The following is a 10104-nucleotide window of genomic DNA, read 5'->3' on the forward strand; positions in this document are numbered from 1 at the left end:
AATAGCCTACTACGTTTCCCTCAAAACAAAAAGGGAATATCCTGCACCATGAGGAGGAGGACCTGCAGGAAATGGAGATCCAAAGTTCGCCATTAATCTGTATGAGCAGAAACTGAGGTCCATGAAGAAAATTGACAGACAGTGAGAGATTAATCCAGGAGATATAATTGAGGATTAACAACAGGGGTTAATTACCTGATCATGGGGAGGTCTTTTTTTTTTTTGAGATCGTCGCCGCCATAGTGGCGAAACGGACTGCTGGCACATGGCCGCGCATGCCACGGTCATGTTGTGCGCACATTGTGTTTTTTTCTTCTCATGAAATCATAATTATATTGCTCGTGCCATTGTCTTTGTTCGGAGTCACAGGTTCACGGCTCGACTCGCCCATGGTGTTGTTCATCAATACAGGATGCAAGACTTTGGCATGCCTCGTCGTCATCAATGTTTGATTTGTAGACATAGGCTCGAAAAGTACCATCTGTCCTTCCAAGCACTGGAACTGCATAATATTCAATATCATTAGCTTAACCTCTTTCAAGATTAATTCTAGAACTTAGTATGATATAATAGTTTGGCCTAGCATCAGACTTCTACAGCATGTAGCTAGCATCACGAAGTAGGCATGCATGGGAGTCCTCCAATTGATCAACCAAGCTAGCGAATGGGTATTCACATACATATTCTATGCGGGCATGCACCTGACGCTCACCCTGGACGGAATAGTCCTCGATGAGGAGTACGACCAGCCACCGGCATCGTCGTCTCGTATCAGCACGCCTGCGGTCTTGGCGCGGACACCGTCGACGGGAAGTTGGTCCGGCCGTCCGCGACGACACCTTGCTACACAGCCGCCGTGAACGGCCTGATCGCCGGGCCAACAACGTGCCGTGTATCCATCATGGATGAGATGCGCTGCCGATTTGGATTGATGTTTGCAGCGACGACGTGTGCTCACTGTTCCTTTTTTTCCCCTTTGCATGTACTGATCCCCATGATTTGATTTTGAAGATGCATGCAATAGAAAGTACGGGCCATGTATCCCTTAAAATTCAGGCGAAGGGATTAGAGCAAAGATTACCATACACACAACCATCCCGCCTTAATTCAGGGATGGAGAGATTAAATAGGAGAAGAGAGAGATTAGAGACCGGGCACAACAGTTAAAATCGGGGGAGGAAACATAGGGATAAACAACACGCATGGGGGAGAAAAAAAATTAGGGATAAACAGCACGCATGGGGGAGAAAAATTAGGAATAAACTTTGCTGTCAAGAAAAAAAATGCGTATAAGCATGAATCAGTTGGGGGCAGGCAGGGTAATAGGAGATTGGTTTTTTTAACAGAAACACTAACGCCCACACGTGTGGGCATTTGCATCTCGCCCACACGCGTAGATCCGCGTCCGTTTGTAGGTGCACGAATCTTGACATGTTTGTGGTGCCACGTAGGACTGGGCTGGTGTGTGGGCATTCACCCGGTCGCCCACACGTTTGTTTCACCACACGGAGGGGCTGGTGTGTGGGCGTTTAGCAGTTCGCCCACACACCAGTTTTCACTCACGCACAAGGGCTGGTGTGCGGGCATTTGTCATCTCGCCCACACGCCCGTCTTCTCTCCCACACCCAAGCTGCCAGTTGCCATGCGTTTTGCAGTGTACATGGCAACTGCCCTAGTGTGCTTGTAAGCAGATGGCAACTCTTTTTTTTTACCCGAACATGTCAGTTGCCATGTGTTTTGCAGGGTACACGGCAACTGCCCCAGTGTGCTTGTAAGCAGATGGCAACTCTCTCTTTTACCCGAACATGTTGTTTTGTCATGTCTCTTTGTAGCGCTACACGGCAACTGCCTAGTGTTAGTAGGTGGCAACTCCTAAGGTTTTCAAATCATGGCAACTGTAGTAAACCAGACCATACATGACATATGCTTAATGTTAGTAGGTGGCAACCTCTAAAGTTTTCAAATCATGGCAACTATAGTAAACCAGACCATACATGGCAATAGCTGCAGTTGTCCAAAATGGCATCTGTCACTTGACCTGAGATGGCAACTGCAGTTGAGCAATCATGGCAACTGTAGTTGTCCGACATGGCAACTGTAGTTCAGCGACATGGCAACTGCAGTTAAACGGACATTGAAGAGGGTCCAGACCATGGCAACTGCGGGGATGCGTGGTTACTGTCACGTGGGGCGTGCAGGACCTTGAGGTAGGTGGCTGAGAGAGGTCATGTGGGTGTTATGCATTTTGCCCACACGTAGGCATGTGAGAGGGACCGCAAGAAAAAAACGAGGCGTGTTGGCGCTAGTTGTTTTGCCCACACGTAGGTGTGTGGGCTGGTCCTCTTAGACACCACACAAAATGTGTGGGCAGATCCCTTAATGCCCACACGTGTGGCAGTTATCGTCGTCCTTTTTTAAGGGATACAATGCTATTGAACCGTAGGATGTAGATACATCATGGTTTAATTCGATGAAAAAACTTTTTGTCCTATCGAAAGATCTACACCGTAATAACTTGGACCCACCAGATTAACGGTCCGTAAATTCTAATTAACGTGGGAATTTCTTGGGAGTCAGTAATTAGTATAGGTAGGTATAGGTATAGGTATAAGAAGGTTTTCACTTAAAGAACACTCCAAAGCTTTAAGCTTGGTGAAAGCATTCACTAGCCTCAGTATGTGCTACCTAACATTCCCATCAACAGTGTACTTTTGAAGAAGCTTAGTAAAAAGCTCATGAGCATACACTTTGTTAGATCCTTTGAATTGCCGCTCCATTTCAAAAAGGAATGCTTTAGCGGTGTCTTTCTTAGGGAGTGCCTCAGCAATGTCTGATGATATTGTTGCATTCATGATAAGAAGCATAATATGTTTGGACTTGTCCCATTTTTTTCAACTTAATATCACATGTCTTTTTGAGCTTTGCATACCGTGTAGCACCAGGTGGCAGGTGCCTCAGATTTTTCTTCCCTCAAGGCAAAGTCAAATTCATTACACCCAAACATAATTGAACTTGTGACTTCCAGCATGGGAAGTTACTCCCCAAAAGTTGTACGATCGTGTCATACTGGAATGGAGCGAAAGCTGAAATTATCATAAAAATTCATAAGTAAGCTCACATGATTATAAATTTACATTGGTAAATATACAAAACATGCCAAGGATGAATTTTAACTCCATATAATGTTATCGTTGGGCAGAAAAGATATGGAATTAAAAGATCATAAGGTGATGACTCATAATAAACAACGTTGGTCTGAATTAAAATTAGAGCCATTTCATTCTCAATTTAAACATCAACATTAAAAAGATTGTATCATCATTTGATGTTTAAAAATATATTCAACAGTCATAAACACATTATAATTTTGGAATTTCGTTGGCTCAATTTTATCCAGTTAATACGCGTGGCATCCTAGTGATGCAAATAGTCCAACAATGAGATGACATGATTGCTTGTTCGCAGACCGCACGGGAGAGGACATGACTCTCCTCTCTCTCATACACACACCTACCATGCAGCTTCCGGTTCCACCATAGGACTCCAAGCTAGTAGGCTCCCATCCGACCAGTGATGTTGGAAATATGAGCAAATTACTATGAGATTTAATCCGAATAATTAGAAGATAAATCATGACTACAGTAGCAGAGATTAAACTAATCATGCGAACTAGCATAGCAGATGAATAGATCACATCAAGGGCACATACTAGAAACATTAATTCTACCACGATCTTGAAAAGGAAGGATAGAATCACATACGGTGCAGCGGGAGCAGCACCGCCGCGTTGACGTTGTCGCCCATGTCGTCGAGGATGAGGTTGCTGAGGTTGGGGAAGAAATCATCGTTCGAGAAGTCGTCGCTGCCAGCAGTCGCGCGAGTGTGCTCCCCAAAAACCCGATCGCCCCTCTACCGTACAGGATCACGAGAGGCAGGGTTCCGGAGGCCTGCTGTCCCTTCTCCCGGTGCACGCCGAAAGGAGGGATGGAGAATACTTTCTTGGCGGCGCAATGATCTGGAACGGTGGTGAGAAACCATACGAAGCGACGGCGGCTAGGGTAGACGTCTGCCTGACTATATAGTGCGGGCCGGGTAGATCGTGGGAGTAAACCCCACGTCCGATTCGTCACGATGCAAAAGAATCGGAAACGGTTCAGTAATTAACGTGTCCGCTAATTATCAATTAATGACTCATTAATTTTTCCTGAGCAGTAAAAATATAGACAACATGCATAGCTCTGTCCTCGGCTCGGCTCAATCCCGCAACCCGCGGCGCGGCGCGTCGTGACGAGGCGTGGCGTGGCGAGGCGAGCGAGAAGGAGGAGCGTGCGTGTAGGTCTTCTCTTCTCATGCTCATATAAGTGGTAGAAGAGCTCACCTTATAAAGAGGTGCAACTCTCTCTCAACTTCCGGGGTGGGACTAAACTTTAGCCTCACTCACTCCACTCACATGTGTGCATGAATGGGCCAAGAGAATTTCAGAATTTTAGTTGGGCTTTGGGCCAAAGGCCTACTAGCAAAATTCCAACAATCCCCCACAAAGTCTCATTGGCACATCTCATCATTTAGTTCCAAAACATTGTTTATATACCGGTGCTTAGTGGAGACTGTGAAGTTGAACTTCCACTTAGAGATTTATGCTACACTAGATCACAACTTGAATAGTGGACTATGCCTTGAACTACAAGTTTTCTGCGATACTAGTTTCACACAAATTCTTGACCGATACTGGGCTACCGCAAGGCTTCCCCGCGGGTGGAGCGTATACGTCATACTCCAGGGCCTTTTCATGAATTTATTAGAGAACACCCAATTCTCACAGACTGCGACGTTAACAGTAAAATTCATATAGGTGTGTTTCTCAGAAGATGTTCTGCAGGACAACATCTCTGCTTACCCGAATAAGCCACTTGGGACACATTAAGATAAGTATCAACCCGCCATGCAGATCAGGAGAGTATTGCATCTTCATGGAGTGGGATTCATTGAAGTGGGATAGGTAATATAGGGATACTCTCCTCCCAGCTGACCAATAGCTTGTCTCCCACTTCTACTTCGCGGGATCTCCAATCACATAGAGTGGGTTACCACTATGGACAACTCATGCGGTGGGTCTCAGACCCATCTCCATTGATGCATTATCTATCACATTATGTGATAGACCCTTTGTGAAGGGATCTGCCAAATTTTTTGACGTTTGGATATAATCCAACGTAATAACTCCGGAGTTCCTCTATTTTCTGACAGATTTCAGTCTCCTCTTCACATGCCTTGAGGACTTCATATTGTCCTTTGAACTGTTTATTTTGATGATCACAGTTTGATTATCACAGTTCATCAGGATAGGGGGTATTGGTTTTTCAACCATAGGTAAGTCCATCAAGAGTTCACGAAGCCACTCTGCTTCAACAGTGGCAGTGTCCAATGCTGTGAGTTCTGCTTCCATAGTTGACCTCGTTAAGATGGTCTGCTTGCAAGACTTCCAGGAAACAGCGCCACCACCAAGTGTGAAAATATAACCACTTGTGGCCTTAATCTCATCAGCATCAGATATCCAGTTTGAGTCACTATAACCCTCCAGTACCCTTGGATACCCGGTGTAGCCCATAGCTCGCGGTGCCTTTCAAATAGCGCATAACTCTCTCAAGCGCATGCCAATGATCATCTCCCGGTTTTGACACAAACCGACTCAACTTGCTCACAGCAAAAGAGATGTCAGGCCTCGTGGCACTCGCCAAATACATAAGCGAGCCAATAATCTGAGAATACCCCAGTTGATCTCTAGCAATCCGTCGGTTCTTTCGAAGCAACACACTAGCATCATATGGAGTTGGAGAAGGCGTGCAGTCGCTATACCCAAAACGACTCAAGACCTTTTCCACATAGTGAGACTGAAGCAGTGTGATCCCACCATTCTCATCTCTCAACAGCTTGATGTTTAAGATAACATCAGCTACTCCTAGATCCTTCATCTCAAAACAGCGAGATAAGAAATCCTTAACCTCCTTGATTAAATCAAGTTTGGTTCCAAAGATCAGTATGTCGTCGACATACAGACAAAGAATAACTCCTTCGCCCCCACCATAGTGATAGTACACGCACTTGTCACCATCGTTTACTACAAATCCGGCAGCAGTTAATGTTATTTCAAACTTCTCATGCCACTCCTTAGGAGCTTGTTTAAGGCCATATAAAGACTTTAATAACTTGCACACCTTTCCTTCCTGACCAGGTACTACAAAACCATCTGGCTGATCCATGTAAATTTCCTCCTTCAACTCTCCATTGAGGAAAGCTGTCTTAACGTCCATTTGATGAACGAGAAGACCATGTGAGGCAGCCAGTGATAGTAGCACCCGAATTGTGGTCAGTCTGGCCACGGGTGAGTAAGTGTCAAAGAAGTTTTCACCTTCTTTCTGGGTATAACCCTTGGCCACAAGCCGTGCCTTGTACTTTTCAATCGTACCATCAGGTCTAAGCTTCTTCTTGAACACCCACTTACATCCTACAGGTTTGCACCCATAAGGACGGTCAGTGATCTCCCAGGTACCATTAGTTAAGATGGAATCCATCTCGCTACGTACAACTTCCTTCTAGTAGTCAGCACCAGGAGATGCACAGGCTTCTGAAATAGTCCTGGGTGTGTCATCCACGAGGTACACAATGAAATCATCACCAAAGGACTTTGCAGTCCTCTGTCTCTTACTCCTCACAGGAGTTCCATTGTCACCCTCAACAGGATTCTCAACGCGTTCCATCGCAATGGTGGGTTCAGGAATTACAGTGAATTCCTCACTAGATGAAGTAGGTATCTCCTGATTTGATGAACTCGACATATCCTTCATAGGAAATATGTCCTCAAAGAAAGTTGCATCATTCGACTCCATAATCATACCAACATGCATGTCGGATACCTCAGATTTTATTATCAAAAATCTATAGCCGATGTTATGAAAAGCATAGCCCAGAAGAACACAATCCATGGTTTTTGGTCCAAGATTACGCTTCTTGGGAATTGGTATATTGATTTTCGCCAAACAACCCCAAGTACGTAGGTAAGAGAGTTTCGATCTTTTCCTTTCCCATTCCTCAAACGGAGTCATGGTCTTATGCTTTGTGGGAACTCGGTTTAGGACATGACACACAGTCATTAGCGCCTCCCCCACCATTCCTTGGAAAGACCCGATGTGTCTAACATGGTGTTAACCATATCAGTTAGAGTTCGGTTCTTTCTTTCGGCTACCCCATTTGACTGAGGTGAGTAGGGAGGCGTCCTCTCATGGATTATACCATGTTCCGCACAAAATAGATCAAATTCATTGGAAAAATACTCTCCATCATGGTCGGACCTAAGCCGTTTAATTTTTTGATCAAGTTGGTTCTCTGCCTCAGCTTTATAGTTTTTGAAGAAAGTTAAAGCCTCATCTTTTGATTTCAGGAGATACATATAACAATATCTAGTGGAGTCATCAATCAACGTCATGAAGTATCTCTTTCCACCTTTTGTCAACACGCCATTCATCTCACAAAGATCAGAATGTATAAGTGAAGGAAATATGCCCTAGAGGCAATAATAAAGTTATTATTTATTTCCTTATATCATGATAAAAGTTTATTATTCATGCTATAATTGTATTAACCGGAAACATAATACATGTGTGAATACATAGACAAACAGAGTGTCACTAGTATGCCTCTACTAGACTAGCTTGTTAATCAAAGATGGTTATGTTTCCTAACCATGGACAAAGAGTTGTCATTTGATTAACAGGATCACATCATTAGTTGAATGATCTGATTGACATGACCCATTCCATTAGCTTAGCACCCGATCATTTAGTATGTTGCTATTACTTTCTTGATGACTTATACATGTTCCTATGACTATGAGATTATGCAACTCCCGTTTGCCAGAGGAACACTTTGTGTGCTACCAAACGTCACAACGTAACTGGGTGATTATAAAGGAGCTCTACAGGTGTCTCCAAAGGTACATGTTGGGTTGGCGTATTTCGAGATTAGGATTTGTCACTCCGATTGTCGGAGAGGTATCTCTGGGCCCTCTCGGTAATGCACATCACTTAAGCCTTGCAAGCATTGCAACTAATGAGTTAGTTGCGGGATGATGTATTACAGAATGAGTAAAGAGACTTGACGGTGACGAGATTGAACTAGGTATGGGATACCGACGATCGAATCTCGGGCAAGTAACATACCGATGACAAAGGGAACAACATATGTTGTTATGCGGTCTGACCGATAAAAGATCTTCGTAGAATATGTAGGAGCCAATATGAGCATCCAGGTTCCGCTATTGGTTATTGACCGGAGACGTGTCTCGGTCATGTCTACATTGTTCTCGAACCCGTAGGGTCCGCACGCTTAAGGTTACGATGACAGTTATATTATGAGTTTATGCATTTTGATGTACCGAAGGTTGTTCGGAGTCCCGGATGTGATCACGGACATGACGAGGAGTCTCGAAATGGTCGAGACATAAAGATTGATATATTGGAAGCCTATGTTTGGATATCGAAAGTGTTCCGGGTGAAATCGGGATTTTACCGGAGTACCGGGAGGTTACCGGAACCCCCCGGGAGGTATATGGGCCTTAGTGGGCCTTAGTGGAAGAAGAGAAGAGGCAGCCAGGGCTGGGCCGCGCGCCCCTCCACCCCTAGTCCGAATAGGACAAGGAGAGAGGGGGCCGGCGCCCCCCTCCTTCTCTCTCTCTCTTTTCCCACTCCACGAATCCTATTCCAACTAGGAAAGGGAGGGAGTCCTACTCCCAGAAGGAGTAGGACTCCTCCTGGCGCGCCACACCTTGGCCGGCCGGCCCCCCTCCCTTGAACCTTTATATACGGAGGCAGGGGCACCCCTAGAGACACAAGTTGATCCACGTGATCATACTCTTAGCCGTGTGCGGTGCCCCTTCCACCATAGTCCTCGATAATATTGTAGTGGTGCTTAGGCGAAGCCCTGCGACAGTAATACATCAAGATCGTCACCACGCCGTCGTGCTGACGGAACTCTTCCCTGACACTTTGCTGGATCGGAGTCCGGGGATCGTCATCGAGCTGAACGTGTGCTAGAACTCGGAGGTGCCGTAGTTTCGGTGCTTGATCGGTCGGGCCGCGGAGACGTACGACTACATCAACCAAACGCTTCCGTTGTCGATCTACAAGGGTACGTAGATCACACTCTCCCCCTCTCGTTGCTATGCATCACTATGATCTTGCGTGAGCGTAGGAAATTTTTTGAAATTACTACGAAACCCATCAGATAGGGCCGATGGATGATCGTCGGGAGGTGCACCAGCGAAGAAGCAGTGGGGGTGGGACGGTGCGAGAGAGGCCAGAAAGTTTACTCCGCGCGGTCGTGGCCGAGTATTCTTAGACGCCCACTAGAAGGCGGGGGTAAATTGTTTACTCCACTATCCTCTTTACTACTTTGGCTAGGTGCTAGTTAGAGGAGTAAAATGAAAATATTACCACTCTATAGCCTTTGAGGGGATCGGCTAGAGATGCTCTAAACTCAACCCCTAATATTTTTCTTTGGCAATTTGTCTCATCCTATTGCACACGTAAATCTCATTTGGACTTCATTACAATAAAATTTTAATAATTCTTTTATGATTCAAATGCATACATTTTAATAACATTTAAATGTTAATGCACATAATGAAATTCAGTCACACATGTTCACGGATTGTACTGAAAGCCACAACATAGTTTAACAGGTGCAAAAAAATAGTTCAACAGGTGCAAAAAAAGTTCAACAGGTGCAAAAAGCGAAAAACATTCATCAAGAAGAAACGTGAGGCAACATTGAGCATAGATCAAGCAACTGCATTGTGACTTCCACTTGCCGGGTACATCGATCTTGGCAACGTGGAGAATGGCGGTTTTGGTGTGACCAAAATCTCACGACAAGCTTGTTCAAAATATTGTTTTGGCATGTCATCCAATCGTGAAACATCCGTGAGCATGGTAAGGTGTTTGCAATATGGTTACCTCACAAGTTATTCACGGAAAACTCAATCAATTAAGTTAAAATAGTGCTATAATTTTTTTTGGTAGGTAGTGTGCTATGGTTTGATACGTCGTG

Source organism: Triticum urartu, chromosome 1A, assembly GCF_056163025.1.
Source record: "Triticum urartu cultivar PI428250 chromosome 1A, HENAU_Tu73, whole genome shotgun sequence".
Classification (NCBI taxonomy): Eukaryota; Viridiplantae; Streptophyta; class Magnoliopsida; order Poales; family Poaceae; genus Triticum; species Triticum urartu.